This window comes from Motacilla alba, chromosome 11 (assembly GCF_015832195.1).
Source record: "Motacilla alba alba isolate MOTALB_02 chromosome 11, Motacilla_alba_V1.0_pri, whole genome shotgun sequence".
NCBI lineage: Eukaryota > Metazoa > Chordata > Aves > Passeriformes > Motacillidae > Motacilla > Motacilla alba.
This window is the reverse complement of record NC_052026.1, coordinates 12653583-12667975: the sequence shown is the minus strand read 5'-3', so window position 1 is coordinate 12667975 and position 14393 is coordinate 12653583.

Genomic DNA, 14393 nt, shown 5'->3' with positions numbered 1-14393 from the left:
CAGCTTCTCTGGGCAAACTGTGCCAGTGCCTCACCACCCTCACAGGGAAGAATTTCATCCTAATATCCCATCTAACCTTGCCCTCTGTCAGTCTGAAGCCATTCCCCCTTGTCCTGTCAGTCCATGTCCTGTCAGTCCAGCCCCTTCCCAGCTCTCTTGGAGCCCTTTGAGTACTGGAAGCTGCTTTAAGGTCTCCATGAGCCATTTCTTTCCAGTTTCCATGAATTACCCTCCAACAGCCCAGGCAATCCCTGCCATGGCCACCGACCTGGCATGTTGTTGATGCTGAGCAGCTGGGTTTCACAGAACACTCTTCCTTTCCCTTCAGTCCTTCTGCTTTTTGGGATGGACAGAATGGATGGGTGGGGTGGCTGTGTCCATCTGCCTCATGCCCACCTGGGACAGGGATGTTTTGCTCCAGCCTGGGTCACCCCAGGTTAAACCTCACGGAGCGAGCTGGCCCGAAGAGAGATTTATAGCACCAAATCCCATCCTGAGCCTGAAGATGGATATTCATATTTCACTCAACAGGGATATTTACCTACTTAGGAAAAAAAATACAACACTAAGTGCTTTCTTCCCAGGCATGTTTTTTCTGACAATGTGTGTAATCCTAATCCCCTGGCAGGGCTAAGCCAGAGCTGGCATGGGCAGGTGCCTGGCACAGGGAGGGAGGCAGGGTCTGATGGGCACTGGGACTGAGGAAGGGCTGGAAACATCAAGCAAAGTGGCTGTAGCAGGAGGAGGAGAGGAAGAGTTGGCATAGCTAGAGGAATCTGGGTTCTCCACCCTGCTGGTGCCAAAGGCATCATCACACACCACGAATTTTGGGGAGGAGGCTGAGATGTGGGGAAGCTCAGGTCTGGTTCTGAGGAAGACCACAGTGGTTTGAAGGTGCGTGGAAAGGCCTGAGGGATTTCACTCTATCAGGTCTGGGATCCGGACAGGGGATCCTCCCCAGCACTGTACTCCCCAGATGCCGAGCTTGTCCAATTTCTAATTTAGAAAAGGAATGCCAAAGGAAGAAGGAACTGGTTTGTATTTTCCCGAGAAAAGCCAGTCCCTTGCACTCTTCCCCCAGGCAGGCAGGATTAAATTGCAGCTCTGGGTATGTACAAACATTCCCTTGTTTTCCCAGCACTGAGCTGGTCGAGGGGGCTCAAAGGTCATTACTGAAGTTTGGGTTGATTTGGTAGCAAAAGGGTGACTCAGAGAACAAGTTCAGGTTATGTTATCACAGGATTATGTAGAGTTTTAGAATAAAATCTTCTTTAGAGTCCTTGGGCCTTAGCCAGATGTCAGATTCCCCTCTGAGCATCCACCCGATGGGGCTCAGCTGTGATAAGGCACCTCTCCAACAAAATGGCTTTTACTGTGGACAAATGAGCTGAGCCCTGAGCGCCAGAGAAATGTGAAAGACAGTAGCTGTGTGTAGCCTCTGGCTCCGCTTGAGACCTCTCAGGGCAGAGGGATTTTTTGTTTGAAAACCCATCAAAGTCCTCCAGCTTGAAGGGGTGTAATTTGGCCCCTAAATTGTCAAAACTTGAGGAAGGATGAGCAGCAACTGGTGGGAAATGTCTGCTCATGCTTAATGCAGTGCCTGGGAGCCTGGGAGCTGAGCTCTGTGCACTGTCACTCTGGTTTGGCAGCAAAGAGCATCCTTCCCATCCTTGACAGTGCAAGGGTGGGGGGGAGGAGCAGTGCTCTGCTTGATCAGGGCTCTCCTCCCAAAATCAACCAGATCAGCTTCCTGCTTTCATACCCATCCTCTCTCTCTGCCTTCCTCCTTTTCCTGGAGCTGAAGCCTTCCATGCCTTCTCCGAGATCATTAACCCCACGGGGATCATGAATAAATGTCTTTGCATTTATGCAGAGCACCCAAAATCTCTGCCTTTCCAGGCGGTGCTGGGTGATGGGGAGCTGAATCTCAGCAGGGGCTGTTGCCAGCATCCCCTATGCTGTTGAATTCTTTAAAATGGCTTAATCTGGGAAATGCTGTAATCCTCGTCTGACTTTGCACGCAGAGGGATCCAGGTGGCATTTTGCAGTGCCAGCAACAATCCTGTTATCCTGGCTGTGTGTTTTACACTCCTTTCAGTGTCCCTGGGAAAGATGAGCCCATCAGCTCAGCAACTGGCAGTGCTAAAGAAATAGGAAGTTTTAGAAAATCAAATCCTTTGCAGAGAAGAAGGGAAAAAGCTGTGCACCAGCCTCTTTGTAGGGTCTGAAATGTGTTAGCCCAGGCACAGGGCAGCACCAGGGAGCTTCCTTTCCCTGGCTGCTTGTAGATCCTGGTGGGAAGCAACCTGTAAAAAATGAAATATCCATGTAATATCATGGCTGCTTTGGTGGGCGGAAAACAAGCTAGCTCCTCAGCCCCCTGGGGAGATGAAAATAGCATCTCTGGATCTTTGCTCTGAAAAATATTTGAAATATTTTCAGAAAAAAAATAATAGGAAAATGCAGGGTTATGTTTAGTAACAGAAGCCAGTTGTGTCCTGAGCTAGAAGACAATGTGGGTTCAGAGTCATTTCAGGCTCTGGAATCACACGTGCCATGCTCCAGGATTCATGTTTGAGCTCCATGAGGAAGGGTGTGAGGAAGAGAAACCTGCAGTGGATGGGGAATCTGTGCTGGGCAGTCCTGTTGGACTGGGGCCGGGGGGGCTGCAGTGGGGGCACGTGGTGCTCCTGGCCCTGGCAGCAATCCCAGGACGTTTGGGTGAAAAGAGGGCAGTCACCAGTCAGGAGAATGTAGCACATCCCTCCCTGGTAGCCAGGAGAGTTCTCAGCCCTTTGATTCTCGTTACCATCATTCATATTTTATGCCTTTTTCAGGCCCAATGACACGGCAATGCAGGAGCCTCATAAATAATGTCTGCTGGTGTGAGCCTGTGTTAAAGCTACCCAACTTCCTTCTGGGTCAAGTGAGAGGCCCCTGCCTCGACCCTTGGTTGTTTCCCACTCAACTTTGCTCTCTCTTCATCACTGCCTTTTCCATCACTCATCATCATCCTTCCCTTTCTCCGTCTTCTCCTTCTCCATTCCCTCTCATTGTCCTTCCCATCCTCCACTGCTACTTTCTCATCCCCCATCATCATCCTTCCCATCCTGCATCATCTTCTCCATCCTTCCTCCATCCATGTGGTGGGTGGCTCTGCCAAATCTCAGCATCCCCAACGAGCCAGCACAGAGCCTTGTGAGCCACCAGCCAAGCCCCTCTTTGCACATGATCTGAAATTCAGGGATCTCTTTTGGACTTCTTTAGGGAAAAAAGGAGTTGAGCAATCACGTTCGGTTCCCTAGCAACACTTCTAATTCCTGGTTATTTTTCCTTTTGGGGGGATCCTTCACACAGTGTGCCCTGAGCCACAAAACCTCTCCATCTCCAGAGCAAGGAAAAGTCCAGGCAGGAGGACAGTGCCAGAATGTGCATGGCATGGCCAGGGACAGAGAGGGCTTGGGGACAAACCCCACTGCGACGGGATCCCAGACCCACAGTTCTCCTTTTGCAACCCAAATCCTCCATTTTTTAAAACAAATGGCATTTATGAGTGTGGGGAGACTCCTGCCAGTGCCCAGTCCTGTGGGTGCTGGGTGCTGATGTCAGGCCATAAATACCAGCAAGATGATGATGGTGAATGGAGCAGCTCTCCACAACTAAGGGATGATCCTCCTTGTGCACAGAAGTTATTCAATAAACCAGCCACCAACATCTCAGAGGAGATTGCTGCAAGTAGAAACAATTATGTACTTAAACGAGGAGGGAAGTAATTTTAAAGGCTTTGAAGTTATTTTAAAGTGAGCCACTGCTTGGAGGAAAGTTTTCCTCCCAGTGGTGGGGTAGGAATATGTGTCATCACTGGTTAAGGTGGCTTTTGGCTGAAAATTGAGGCTTTAGGCTTTGTGGGTTTGGATCATGCTGCCAATGCTTTCCACAGGGAAAATAAATAAAGCTCTGATGAGAAAAAAATGTTTTTGGGGTCTTTTAGGTCAAACATTAGGAAAATTCTCCCAATATTGCTTAGAAGGGAATATTACAAAACCCAAAGTATTTCAGAACTCTTCAGTGTGGCTTTCACACAAAACCCCATCCCTCACTGGGCAGGGAGAGGACATAAATCCATCTCACCATGGTCCACAACATCACTACATTCACCAGCACCGCTCTATCCCCTAAACTGCCTGAAAGTAAAATTAAATTGCCCTCAAATCAAGGGGCAAATGCAACATGCACAGTCAATCCACAAATGTCAACTTGGGACCACTTTTCTGGCAGGGAACACTCCCAGGTCTGACTGGTGCAGCTGCAGGATTAGGACATGTCTCAGGAAAAACACCCGGCTGCATTTTGCAGAGCTCTTTTGCTTTTCCATATCTTTTATATTTTTCTTCTAAGCAACATAATGGAATTTAGTACAAAGCCATATCCATGCTGGAAATTTCTTTTGCAAGTAAAAGACTGCCAAAAATGTATGATTTAGCTCTTTCAAATTTCTAAATATACATTTGCATGCAAATTTGTAACTTGAAATTATAAATTGAAATGTGCATTTCCCCTTTGCTGATGTTAGGAGTGTTTTCCTGAAGCCAGAAACATTATCCTCATTATTTGACCGAAATGTGTAAGAATTTTATCGCCTATAAAATAAATGTTCTTGTTATTTAAGGCGTGTTTAAAAAAAAGCTCTCAGTACTACTCTCTTGGCTTCATTTCACAACAAATGTATCATTCCCAATGACTGGCATGGAGCAGGAGATGAATTTAAAGTGTGTCTAAACCCAGCTGGTTTATTCCCAGCACTGGTGTGGATGTGGCCAGTCAAGCTGAGCAGAAGTGCCTGTTCCCCATACGGGAGTCAGACCCTGGGGTAGGACAGATCCTTCTCCTGGACCTCCTGGCTCAGGCTTTCTATCTGAGACCAGAAGGGGTGAGGATGTCTGGCCCTTCATCCCCTGCTCCCATCGCACCAGGGAACGGTGCAGTTTGGCGCCCGCCTCTACCTGAGCGCGTGATGAGCCCTTTATGCCCGTGTGGATTCTGTGTGGGTTTAAAGGCAGTAAGCCACCCCCCTCCCAAGCTTCTCCTTTTGCACTTAACATACCAGAAGCTCCCATTGTCCCTTTTTGTGAGCAGGGGTGTCCCACATCCCCAGCCTGTTCTGTGTGTCTGAGAGTGCTGTTCCAACCCCCTGGGTCCCTGCCCCAGGGCTCAGAGCTGTCATGGTTTGCAGTGCAGCTCTGTCTGTCCTAAAATCTCTCCTCAGCCTGTGTAAAATCACACATCCCCTGGAGCACACTGCCTGATCTCACCTGCTCTGTTCCCACCTGCTCCTCCAGGAGCCAGGATCAACCCCTGGGGAAAGGAAAGTCTCCCCCTGTCCTAAGGGTGGTCGCTAGGCTTGCAGCAGCAGCAGCAGCACAGACTCCTGTCTGGAGCTGTGCCAGGCAGCAAGCACAGAAGGATGCTCCAGGTGTTAAGCACAGCACTATTTTGATCCTTTCGTTGTGGGGAAATTGCTTCAACAATCTTTCTTTGGTGTAAGCAAAGCTAGAGTAATTACCGGGGAAAAATTTTTAAAAATCAAATGTTAACATTTCTATGAGAAAGGTCTCATGATGATTAAATATTTCAATGGGTTCCTCTTTAGTAATGCAAAACTAATCAACTTCCAGATGATATTTAAAAAGCAGAGAATGGTGTATGGTTTAATATCCTAGTTTCAATAGGCCAGGGTTTAGAAGACAGCTAATTATAAAATAATCCTTTTATGTTGTGTAAAACATCATTTAAAGCAGATACTCACTACAAACACAGGGTTTCCTTATTGCTGAAGGTAATTAGCTGGGTGCTGATTAAACACGTGAATGTGCATGTGGAACAGCTCTCAGGATGTGCTGAGATGATGGAGATGATTTTGGGGTGAAACATCCCCTCTCTGGGCTTGTTACCTGGGCCACATTGACCCCAAAGGATGCTCTGACAGCACAGGGCCTCACTGCTCATCCCCATCCCTCTTGGCTGAGAAGAGGAATGGAGAGGCACCTGAGCCTGGAGCTGGGGCACAGCTTGGTGACAGGAGGGGTGATAAAAGCCACCAGAACAGGCAGCACCATTGCCCAGCAGGACACACAGCCAGGCAGCACCTCTCAAACCTCACAGCACCCCACGTTTGGGGCAGGAGATGGCTGGGTGAGGGGGTAGGCTCCCCATTTCTGTGGTCTTACAGCCAAGGTCTCGCTCCCTTGGAGCCCCCTCCAGCTCCAACAACAACAGACAAATAACTGGAGCCATAATTAAGGCCTGCTCAGGGGCATCCCTACCCTTCTCAAGAGCTTATCATCAGCAAGAAATTTTCATCGGGTTCTTCAGCTTTACAGCTCCAGTTTTGCTTCCTTTGAGTGGCAGAAAGCAGTGGAAACCAGTGGCAGGAGCAGCACCGAGCCAAAATAAATTCACCTGGAATTTTCCCTCTGGAACTGGTGTGAAAATATCCCCAAATGATGCCAAACACAAAGTCAATGCAGGGATTTAAGGGTCTGGATGGGATTTGCACGGGGGAAGAATTGTGAGGTTCATTGCACACGGTAAGTGCAGTGGCAGAGAGGCTCCAACACATGCCTTGAATATAAACCCTGGAGGTGCATTTAGGCACACTTGGCTCCTGCCAGCCTGATAAGCACCACAGCAGGACGTGTTGGCAGGGGGCTGCTCCCCAGGAGCACGAGGAGGGATTCCTCCTGCATCCTGGCACACAAAATGGAGCTGGTGCTGCCCCAGGGGTGAGTGTCTGTCCAGGGCCTGTGGCAGAGGCTGCAGGGAAACCACCCCTGCCCTTCCCACGCAGTTACAGCACATGCATATTTCATGGCCAATAATGGGATTTCGCTGTCGATACCACTCCCAGATTTCTTTCCACCCTGCTACGTTTTCAGGTTAAATAAATGTAAGGCTTTAGGATCTCTCCAGCTCCCGGGGATGGAGCTTTCCTGGTGAATTGGCAACATCCCATGGTAGTGGCCAGCACTGGCCAGAAGACAGGCATGTGGGGGCTTGGGCTGGCCCAGTGCAAAATCCAGCGCCAGCAACTCATCTCTGTGAGCCGTGTAGGGCTCTGAGTGCCAGCTGCAGCCAGATCAGAGGTCTTTGCCCTGCAGTTGTCCTCATCTCTGCAGGTGGCCTTTGGCTGAGAGGGATGGGGACGGAGATGGGGAGCCTTGGGATCACCCATGACTCTGTGAGCATTCCTTTCAGAGGGGTAGGAGAGCAAATTTTTCCAAACATCCTCCCCACTGTCCCAATCCACTAATAGCCTGGTAATCCTCTTATGGGGGTCAGCCTGGGGCACTCGCAGAGCCTTTGTGTAATGCCAGGGAGGAGAAATGTGTTTTCACTGTGGCAGTGAAAGGCTGGTGCTTGTTGGCTGCCACTGCCCCAGGGCAGGGATGGGGCCCAAGGCTGCCCCGTGCCGTAGGTTCTCCCAACACATCACAGCTCCAGACATGCTGGTGCTGCTCTTGCCAGCATTTTGGGGAGCTCCCTGGCAGAGCAGCCCCGTTTGGGCATCCCCTGGTCTCGGCAGCCTATTTTGGGACCCGTAAGCGGTGGTTCCGCTTTGCCTCTATTAATATCCTGCCCAGCCTCTCCGGGTGGTTAAGCTCCCATTTAATGCTGGGCTGGTGCCAAGTGAGACTCCAGGAGGGTGAGGATGGTTTGGCAGCTGCTCAGGGTCTCCAGCCCCAGTGCAGCCTCAGGACATGTCCAAGGCCCCGTGGTCCCCAGGGCTGGGTGCACATGGTCCTCTGTCTGCTCCCTGGCTGGCACTGCCAGCAGTGCAGCAGGATTAGGATTGATGATCTGTGAGTGAACTGCATGTTAAAATATCTGTCATTTCCTCCAAAACCAGCTACTTTTCTCTGCAGGTAGGAGAAAATGAAGTGTAAACTCCAGAGCAACAAGGATTTTATGGTGACATCAGGCAGCAGTCTGGTGTTGAGTGCCATCAGATGAAACAGAGCCATTTTCCACCGTATGCCAAATGCTGCCGATTGGTGACGTTGCTGATGAGGCTCAAGGAGACGCTCAAGGACCATGGTGGTGCTACCACAGCCATGGCCATGCTCTGAGGCATGATCCAAGCACGTGGGCTCCCAGACACAAACCCATACCTAGCCAGACCTCTTCCCTGGGGCCAGGAATTTTTTCCTTGGGGCCCTTTTTTTAATCTCCAAGACCTTGCAAGTGCTAGCCTGGGGCCTTATTTACATATTTTGCAGGAGCTGTGCTGGTTACCCATCCCTCCTCATGCCCTTGGGCCAGCACACACGATGCTGCAGCCCCGGAGAGGGTTTGGGGAGTGTCAGCCCCCTGGGAGTGAATTGGGGTTGTCACCAGCTTGAACATCCCCAGCAAATGAGCTACTTCATATCAACATATTTATTTCTTGTTGGTAATGAGACAACTTCATTTCCGCGGGTTGCTCGAACAGTGCACGGCATCTGATTATTAAAAATGCTGCTGGAAGTCAGCCCACAACCTACTTAGGCATTAATCTTCCCTGACAGATGCTGACGAGGAATCGCTCCAGCAGCCGGGACCAGCTCCCCTGCCCAGCGCGCTTCATCCCTTAAGAGCCGGGTATTATCCCGCTGCCGCCGGCAGGAGCCGCGGCTGCTGCCACACTGCAGGAGAGGCTGAGCCGGGCAGGCAGCAGCACAGACATCCCCCGGGAGCTGCCCGCCTGTCCCAGGGCTGCTGGAGATGCCCGGGGCTGGATGGGGCTGGGTGAGCCGGTGACGAGTGGCACAGGAGCTGCTCAGGTACTGGGCAGCATTACTGAGTCACAGATCACAGAGCTCCTATTTTTTTCTCACACAGAAATAAGCAGAGTCATGTCAAGTCAATCACTCCATGGATTCTTGTTTTGTTTATCACATGGTTTTAGGAGAAAAAAAAAAAAAAAAACCCAACAAAATTTCTCTCCCAAGTCAGACTCTTTCACACTGGCTGTCTCAGAAGCATTTTACACTTTTTGTGCTGACATTTCCTCACCAAATGTACCCCAGTGCAGTTTAAAGAAGCAATTCAGGATTCAGAATTAAACATTTTACCCAATTCAGTCACCCTTTTCTCATACCAGTCTCTACTGAACTTTTTATATCTCCATTTACTCCAAAAAACTTCCTTCCTAATGTTTTTTCTTGGCTCATGGTTTGGAGAATCCCGTCTTTGTTGCTGCTCTCCCATAAACTCCCCAGTGCATATATTTGGGGTGCAAACATAATACTTGAGCAGCCAAGTAATCACCCAGATAGATTTTTTTTTTTTAAAAGCATATTTCATATTTCTGGTGCTCACTGAGACATCTGGACATTTTGAGTATTTGAGATGTCTCAGCAGTTTCAACCAGCGACTGTTAGAGGCAGAGGAAAACCCAAGGAGCGTTATCCCATGTGTCAGCAGAGCTGTGCCGCCTCCCAGAGCAGGAGCTGGTGGGGACCACACTGGGTGTGGGCAGGCATGAGCTGCGCTCCCAGGTTGTGGGGGCTGGCATGAAGGCACAAGTATGGATTTCCTGTGCCTCATCTCCCACCTGCTTGCTGAGCCTTGGTAAAAACCCCAAACCATAAAAAACCCCAAAGGAAGCCAGGGGCAGCACTTGCAGGGATCCTCACCCGCCAGCATGAGCCCAGGGTTCCCTGGCTTGTGTGGGCAGAGGGGGAGCAGGGATGTGGCCAAGGCCACCGCCTGAGTTAGTGGCAGGATCGGCTCCATCCCTGTCCACAGTGTCCCGTTGCTGGGAAGGCAGATGGGAGGAAATCAGTCTGGTGGAGCTCTGTGTCCCTGATTGCAGGGTGGATGGGGGGAGGCAGATCCCCCTTCCAGGGCCCCTTGGGACAGCACTGTGGCCACCTCAGCCCTTTCAGCCCCATCTGCCGAAACGCCCCAGCGCCGTGAAGCAAAGCTGTGAAGGCCGGAGTGCTCATTGCATTCTCTTTGCTGCCTCTGAATTATTTGTAGCAGCTCGGTACCGGGAGAGTGGCGAGCAGCCAAGGTGGACGCGTGGCGAGGTCGGCTCCGCTGCCGCCCGGGCGCTGCCGGTGCCGCCGAGCGCTCCGGGGGCTGGAGAAAACCCCGCCGGGGCTTGGGGCCCGCGGCCCCGGCAGGACCGGCCTTGCTGAGGTACGGCAGGCGCCAGGCAGACCCGGTCAGGCAGATAGAGCCGGAGCATCGCGTCCCCAGGGCTTATCAGACCTTGGGAAACTTCCCTCCGTGCCTCCCTCCCTGCCGCCGGCTGCTCGCTGGCCGCGGTTTTTCCAGCCAGCCCCTTCACCCGACACCCACATAAGGTGACAGGTCACTATAACCCCCTGGGGCTTGACTTCCCAACAGATGAGACCAAATTAAACCAGTTTTCCTGCTTCACTCTGAATTACTGTGATAGTCACAACCTCAGTATGTGATTTTTCTCAGAGAAAAGATGAAATAAAACCAAGTGTCCCACTGCTGGCGGGTCCTCACTGCCCCAGTGCCCCTCCCCACCACCTCTGCAGATGCTGGGTGCAGCAGCGACTCCAGGATATCCTGCAGCCCTGGCCGGATCCAGGGAACAATGAGCTGGGCATCTCCTGGCCGCGAGCATCCGGCGAGGTGAGAAGTGCCAGCCAGCTCCTTCCTGTCCCCAGCCCTCGCCTCTGCCTCAGGCTCCTTCCCCGGGCTGTGGTGGCACCTGAGCCACAGCTGCAGCTCCTTCAGCAACCAAATTCCCATCCAGAGGCTCTTGCTTCCCACTTCACTGAGCAGAGGCAGCTCTCCCTCCCTCCCTCCTGCTTTGTCAAAAAACAATTGGAATTAATCAGCAGGATGGCTTCATCCTCAGCCAATGTCAGGGAAATTACCAGATGCATTGCTTTTCTTTCCCTGTTTGCCATGAACCCCTGGGTGCTGAGGGGATGCTCTGGTCTCCCCAGGTTCCTTCCCTGGCCATGCCTCTGCTTCTGGCCAGAGTTCCATCCCTTTGCAGGAAATCACTGCCTTGCTTCCAGTTTCTGTAGTCCAGCTTCCTCCCTTTCTCCATTATTGTGTGCCACACAATCACTGAGGCAATCGTAACATCAAATAAATGTCCCGTACCTGCCCTGGGAGCGAGGGAATGATAGAATCCTGGAATGGTTTGGGCCAGAGAGACCTTAAAGCTCATCTTGTTCCAACACCCTGCAACAGGGAGATCAGGTGGAAGAGCATTCCTTGATGGAGTGCCAGGCTGAGAAGTGGAAGTCCCTTTTACAGATGAAATGGATGAATTTGGGGTGGGTGTGGAGCTGCCCTTCGATCTGCTTCTGGTCCCCCCGGGGAAGTACCAGGGATGCTGACAGCAGCAGTGCCCTGGGAGGTCACAGTGGGGCTGCAGAGCCCATGGAGGAGCAGTGCCTGCCCAGGAACCTCCCCTCCACCCAGCTTACAGGCAGATGGATAAACAAACCCAAATGGGAAAGCCATCCTTATTTTTGGTGGGTGAGCACAGAGATGCAGGTGGGAGCCACCTTGCCCAGTCTCAGCCAGGGCTGTCCCTGGGCATGGCCACTGCCTGGGTCGTGCTGGCCCCCAGAGGGGTGGAAGGTGTTCATCCAGGGGGAGCAGAGGATAGCAGCTCTAATGGAGCTTTTGGCAATTAAGAGCCTGTCTGTCCATCAGCTCCTGTTGGGTCATGGCTGTCCCTACCCACGGAACCAAATCTGGTTTTACAGAATCCAGATTTTGCATCCTCATGGTTTTGCATCCTCAGGGATGAGGAAGCATCTTTGCCTGTGAGAGCCACAAGAAATCAGCACTGTGCATTGCAAGAGAGGCTCTCCTTAGGGAAAATCACTGACCTGTGTGCCAAGCACCGAGCCCACCCCAGCCTGGGGCACCTGCTGTTCCCGGGATGGCTTTGCTTCCCACCCATCCCTGCTCCTGGAGAAAGCCAGGTGAAACATCTCTCATGAGCTGCACCAACCCTACTCTGCCCCGCAGACATACACACCTGCACAGACGTGGCTGTTCTCTGGATCTATAGCTGGAATTGGGGTATATTTATTTTTGCTCCTGGCCTATAGCAAGACAAATTTTGAAGTCGGGATGTTTTCGTGCCGGGAGAAGAGGTTTGCTGCAGGCCGGGTCGCTTTTGCCGGTACATGCTGCCACCTTCAGCATCTCGCAGGAGGAGCCGGCTCTGCCGGAGCCCCGGCGCTGCCTCCTGCAGCTGCAGGAGCGGCCTCTCCGGCTCCTTGCGATGCTCAGCAGCACTTGCTGCTGGCATGTTAGTTTAGCTAGTGAAGAAGAAACCCGCTCTGGATGTCCACTCAGCTGTGAGAGCTGGGGAGGGGGAGCGGGAGCAGCTGATGGTGGCTGGAATGGCAGGAGCCAAGGGTCAGCGTGTGACAGCCCCAGCACAGCCAGGGAATGAATTCTTAAAAATCCCCAGCAGATCACTGTGACGTTTCTGGAGTATTGTATGTTAGATGGAACATCTTCTAAGCTAACCAAGCACCACAATATCTATCCATGGGGCAAATCAAGGGGGATTTATGAGAGCAGGAGGGCACAGGTGATGGTGTGGGACAGATTGTGGTGTCCACAGCTGCAACAGCTCCAGACCCAAAGCTGCCATATCCCCAGCACCTCTCCACTGACTCCACAGCCACGGGGCTCTGCGGCTGGAAATTAATTTCAATTCCTTTGCCAGCCACTGAGGGCAGATCATGGAGTTGGGAAATCACCAGCGAGCTGGGATCCCTCATCCATTCCCCCTGGTGATGTTCCACACTGCTGCTGCTGCTGCTATTAATCACAGCTGCAGTAATGAAGTTAATGATCTGGGATCTCTTCTAATTATGCCTTCCCCAAACACAGGTCTGCCTCTGCCTTCACCGAGGGGACTCAGTGTGGGTGATTCAAACTCCACATGCTGCAGATGGCTCAGATTTCTAAATCAGCTTCGATTTACAGGATGGCCTCAGCTGAACTCCTGTGTTTTCCCCAAGCTGGCTGACTGGGCAGCAGGACACCCTTGGTCGCAGGGAATTCCAAGGGAGACTTGTATTCTGTCAAATTTTAATAGAGTAGATTTCAAAAAATAATTTAGTATAAACTGGGTGTTTGATTAAAATCCAGAGCCTTCTGCAGTTCCTTTCAGTCATAGTCCACCCTGGTATTGGGAAGATTTGGGGTTGCACTGCTCAGGAAACCTACTCAGTTTAATAGCCTGGAGCCCAGAGCCTGGCTGTGCACTTGCTTTGCTAACAGCTGACACTCAGGTTTCTAAAAGAAACCAAAGTACGCTTCATTTTTATCTTTAGACACCATCCCTGTGACTCCTCACAAAGGATGTTTAGGTTTTGTAGCCATAGGAGGAGAAAGGTAGTCACAGTCTGTTGCATCCCCCAGCAAGACCAGCTCTCACCAGATCCCAAACGCACAATTTTTAGAAAAAAGCATGAAGATTTCAAAATTTTCTGAGTGAGATGCCTGCCCACACTTCTGGAAGCTGATCAGGTGCCTCAAATGACAAAAGCATCACTATAGCTCTTGTGGGGAAGAGCTGAAGGCGTCATGCTGAGCGACGCTTTCATTCCCTCCAGCCTCGCCAGCCTCTCACAGGGCAGCGTTCAGCTGCTCAGATGGTCAAGATGCCACAAGAGGTGGCTCTTAATAGAGCTGGGGACTTTGTTTCTGGTTTGCCAGAACCAGATTAACTGGAGCCCAGAACAGGCACGGGGAGCAGCAGTGTTTGCTCCTCGGGGTAAAAGCAGCGTGTTTGTACAAAGCGCCTCTATAAACTCCTGGGGGGTTGAGGTTGGTTTGGCATTATTTTCCTCCCTTTCCTCTATTCTTCATACTTGAGCAGTAAATCAACACCACATGATGTCTGGTTCATCCTCTCATTAGAGCAGCTCTGTTGACTGTGTGATTTCCCAGCCTCACGTTGCAGCTCTGCTGCTTCTCCAGTGATGCCCCAACAGCCAGAGCTTGTGAGCTTGGGCATCAGGGCTCTGCTCTCCACAGCAAAAGAAACAACTGGTCTCCTGGGGGTTTCTCTGAATCCCAGGAGGCTGAGGGAGCATGCCAGAGAATCATAGAACTCTGGAATGTTTTGGGTTGGAAGGGACCCTAAAGATCACCCAGTCCACCCCCCCTGCCATGGGCACAGACACCTTTCACTGTCCCAGCTTGCTCAGAGCCCTGTCCAGCCTGGCCTTGGACACTTCCAGGGACGGGGCAGGCACAGCTTGTGAGGGCAACCTATGGAAGGGCCTCACCACCACCTTCACAGGGAAGAATTTCTTTCTAATCCCCAATCTAATCCTGCCCTGTCAGTTTGAAGCCACTCTCCCTTGTCCTTCACTCCATGC